Here is a 5,297-nt window from a genome sequence, read left to right on the forward strand (position 1 = left end):
GGATGGTAGGTATAGGTTTTTGTAATCTGAAATTATAAAAACAGCAAGGTAACTAATGATAAAAGTGGGCACAAATGGTATTGCAATGCTAGGAAACAAGGCCTAGGGTTCATACTTTCACTAGTGAAAGTTCTCTCAACAATAATAACATAATTGGATCATATAACTATCCCTCAACATGCAACAAAGAGTCACTCCAAAGTCACTAATAGCGGAGAACAAACAAAGAGATTATGGTAGGGTATGAAACCACCTCAAAGTTATCCTTTCTGATCGATCTATTCAAAAGTCCGTAGTAGAATAACACGAAGCTATTCTTTCCGTTCGATCTATCATAGAGTTCGTACTAGAATAACACCTTAAGACACAAATCAATCAAAACCCTAATGTCACCTAGATACTCCAATGTCACCTCAAGTATCCGTGGGCATGATTATATGATATGCATCACACAATCTCAGATTCATCTATTCAACCAACACAAAGTACTTCAAAGAGTGCCCCAAAGTTTCTACCGGAGAGTCAAGACGAAAAGGTGTGCCAACCCCTATGCATAAGTTCAAGGTCACTGAACCCGCAAGTTGATCACCAAAACATACATCAAGTAGATCACGTGAATATCCCATTGTCACCACAGATAAGCACATGCAAGACATATATCAAGTGTTCTCAAATCCTTAAAGAATCAATTCGATAAGATAACTTCAAAGGGAAAACTCAATCCATTACAAGAGAGTAGAGGGGGAGAAACATCATAAGATCCAACTATAATAGCAAAGCTCGCAGTACATCAAAATCGTGCCGAATCAAGAACACGAGAGAGAGAGAGAGAGAAAGAGAGAGAGATCAAACACATAGCTACTGGTACATACCCTCATCCCCGAGGGTGAACTACACCCTCCTCATCATGGAGAGGGCCGGGATGACGAAGATGGCCACCGGTGAGGGATCCCCCCTCCGGTAGGGTGCCGGAACAGGGTCCCGATTGGTTTTTGGTGGCTACAGAGGCTTGCGGCGACGGAACTCCCGATCTATTGTGCTCCCCGATGTTTTTAGGGTATATGGACATATATAGGCGAAAGAAGTCGGTAAGGGGAGCCACAAGGGGCCCACGAGGGCGGGGGCGCGCCTAGGGGGTAGGGCGCACCTCCCTGCCTCGTGGCTTCCTCGTTGCTTCCCTTACATGCACTCCAAGTCTCCTGGATTGCTTCCGTTCCAAAAATAACTCTCCCTAAGGTTACATTCCGTTTGGACTCCGTTTGATATTCCTTTTCTTCGAAACACTGAAATAGGCAAGAAAACAACAATTTGGGCTGGGCCTTCGGTTAATAGGTTAGTCCCAAAAATAATATAAAAGTGTATAATAAAGCCCATAAACATCCAAAACAGATAATATAATAGCATGAATGCTTCATAAATTATAGAAAAGTTGGAGACGTATCAGCATCCCCAAGCTTAATTCCTGCTCGTCCTCGAGTAGGTAAATGATAAAAGAAACAATTTATGAAGTGTGAATGCTAGTAGGTGCATAAGTTTGATCAATGATAATTTCAATCACCTTTTCTAGCATCATTATATGTCATAAAAGCAACTCATCTCGTAAAACTTTTCATGATCAAGTGACAAGCTATTCAAATGTTAAAGCATAGACCATAAACTTTCTTGAAAACTAGCAAAATATGTTCTCAGTCATCAAATAATTGCAATTCATCTTATTTTCAGGAAGGGTCTATGTCAGAGCTTTGATTTAGCAAATCCCGCATACTCAACTATCATATAGTCTTCCATGATTGCTACCACTCAAAGCATATTTTTTAGAACAAATAGCATCAATCGAACACAGAGAAAGATAGGGGCTTAATGTTTCGCCTCCCAACTTACTTATCATATAGATAATTGTCAACAATAATAATTGATGATCAAATATATTTGAATGGCCATATATGCTTATATCTTTCCCCATCACATGATGCTTGCCAACTAAAGTGTAGATTGGAATGAGAAGGAATACTACTGACTCTTGCATAAAAGTAAAAGATAGGCCCTTCGTAGAGGGAAGCAGGGATTTGCAGAGGTGTCAGAGCTCGATTTGAAATAGAGATAAATAATTTTTAGAGGTATGCTTTCATTGTCAACATAACAACCAAGAGTTCCCAATATCTTCCATACTACATACATTATAGGCGGTTCCCAAACAAAATGGTAAAGATTTTACTCCCCCTCCACCAACAATCATCAATCCATGGCTTGCCCGAAACAACGGGTGCCTACAACTAACAACAATCCTGGGGAGTTTTGTTTGCAATTATTTTGATTTGATTTTGATCTTTTGATCATGGGACTGGGCATCCCAGTTACCAGCCATTTTTCTCGTGAATGATGAGCGGAGTCCACTCATCGTGAGAATAACCCACCTAGCATGGAAGATACTGACAGCCCCTAGTCGCTACATGAGCGATTCGGGCATACAAAATAGATTATTATTTGAAGGTTTAGAGTTTGGCACATGCAAATTTACTTGGAACGGCAGGTAAATACCGCATATAGGTAGGTATGGTGGACACTCATGGAAGAAACTTGGTTCAAGGATTTGGATGCACAAGCAGTATTCCCACTTAGTACAGATATTTTGGCTAGCAAAGGATTCTAAAAAGCAAGCACCACATGTTGGAGGATCTATAACAATATAACTTCTATACAAATATACCCAAGCATAACTCATTATGTTGTCTTCCTTGTCCAACTTCAACTAATTTGCTCAGGTTTGAAAATAATTAATGGGGCTCACAATCATAGAAGATGTCTAAGATAGTATATTTATATGTGATATCTCTCTTCCTTCAATATTCTTTCATGAATTGTTCAAATGACCAATACAATGTTTGCTAACCTTCAATAAATTTACCACTTCTACTTCTTAGATGTAAAGTCATTACTCCCCATGGGATAAGCATATGAAACACATATAATTTCAGATTTATGATATTCACATCATTCAACCATTTACTCATAGGATATAAGTGAAGCACACGAGTAAATGACAAACTACTCCTAAAAGATATAAGTGAAGATCAATGAGTAGTTAAATAATTATGTAGCTATGTGAAGACTCTCTCTTATTTAAGAATTTCAGATCTTGGTATTTTATTCAAACAGCAAGCAAAACAAAATAAAATGGCATGACACTCCAAGCAAAAGACATACCATGTGGTGAATAAAAATATAGCTCCAAGTTACCGATACACGAAGACGAAAGAGGGGATGCCTTCCGGGGCATCCCCAAGCTTAGGCTCTTGGTTGTCCTTGAATATTACCTTGGGGTGCCTTGGGCATTCCCAAGCTTAGTATCTTGCTACTCCTTATTCCATAGTCCATCGAATCTTTACCCACAACTCGAAAACTTCACAACACAAAACTCAACAAAAAACTCATAAGCTCCATTAGTATAAGAAAATAAATCACCCCTTAGGTACTGTTGTGAACTCATTCTAAATTCATATTGGTGTAATATCTACTGTATTCAACTTCTGTATGGTTCATACCGTCCGATACTACTCATAGATTCATCAAAATAAGCAAACAACACATAGAAAACAGAATCTGTCAAAAACAGAACAATCTGTAGTAATCTGTATCATTCGAATACTTATGTAACTCCAAAAATATTACCAAATTAGGAAGTCCTAAGAAATTTGTGTACCAATCCAGATCAAAAATATACAGATCATAAGCACGTTTCTGTGAATTATCAAAACTAATTTACTGGGTGCAAAAGTTTCTGATTTTCAGCAGGATCAACACAACTATCACCGTAAGCTATCCTAAAGGTCTTACTTGGCACTTTATTGAAACAAAAGCTATAAAACATGATTACTATAGTAGCATAATCATGTAAACACACAAAAACAGTAGAGGTAAATATTGGGTTGTCGCCCAACAAGCACTTTTCTTTAATGCCTTTTTAGCTAGGCATGATGATGACAATGACGCTCACATAAAAGATAAGTATTGAAACATAATGGGAGCATCATGAAGCATATGAATAACACATTTAAGTCTAACCCACTTCCTATGCATAGGTATTTTGTGAGCAAACAACTTATGGGAACAATAATCAACTAGCATAGGAAGGTAAAACAAGCATAGCTTCAAGATTTTCAACACATAGAGGAGAAACTTGATGTCATTGCAATTCCTACAAGCATATGTTCGTCCCTCGTAATAATTTTCAGTAGCATCATGAATGAATTCACAAATATAACCATCACCTAAATCATTCTTTTCATGATCTACTTGCATAGAAAATTTACTACTCTCCACATAAGCAAAATTCTTCTTATTCGAAATAGTGGGAGTATCATAAGAGACTCGAATACTAAAAATTGTTTCCACTTTAAAAGAGTAATGTTCAGAAAAAGGGTAATCATAATCATGACAAGTTTTATAAATATAATCATCACTACTTCTTATAGCATAAGTTTCATCACAATAATCATCATAAGTAGCAACTTTGTTCTCATCATAATCGATTGAAACCTCTTCCAAGATAGTGGAATCATCACTAAATAAAGTCATGACCACTCCAAATCCAATTGCATATTCATTTAAGATTCATAATCCTCCAAAATAGTGGGATCATTACTTCCTAAAGTTGACACTCTTCCAAACCCACTTTCATCAATATAATCATCATAGGTAGGAGACATGCTATCATCATAACAACCTTGCATATCATAACTTGGGAGGCTAAAAATATCATCTTCATTAAACATAGCATCCCCAAGCTTGGGACAAACATTAATTGCAACAAATATATTCTCAAATATGTCATTCTAATCAAACATAGCATCCCCAAGCTTGGGCCTTTCATATCATAAGCATAATCACTCTCATCATTAATAGTATGGATAGCACCAATAGTATAGCAATTATCATCATCACAATGAGTAATAGGAGAAACATCATTTGGGAGAGATACGTTTCTACCTTTGCTTCTCCATCTTTTCTTTTTCTTCTTCACATCATGTGTGGGTTTAATCCTCTTCTTTGAGTTCCTTATTGATGAGAATGGTTGAATAGAAAGCTCCTCCTCGTTACCTGATTCATCATAAGAAATAATAGGAGGATATTGGGAAGTCTCTTCCCTTTCATTAGTATTCTCTTCATCTTCTATTTGCTTTCTTTTCTTTATGTAATTGGCAATATAAGGATTTTCAATGCAATTCACCACACAATACATATAAATCTCCTCTAGATCAATATCAAGGAATTTCTTATGGGCAAATTCTGGAAGGTCC

The sequence above is a fragment of the Triticum aestivum genome, chromosome 5B, assembly GCF_018294505.1.
Source record: "Triticum aestivum cultivar Chinese Spring chromosome 5B, IWGSC CS RefSeq v2.1, whole genome shotgun sequence".
In the NCBI taxonomy this organism is placed as follows: Eukaryota; Viridiplantae; Streptophyta; class Magnoliopsida; order Poales; family Poaceae; genus Triticum; species Triticum aestivum.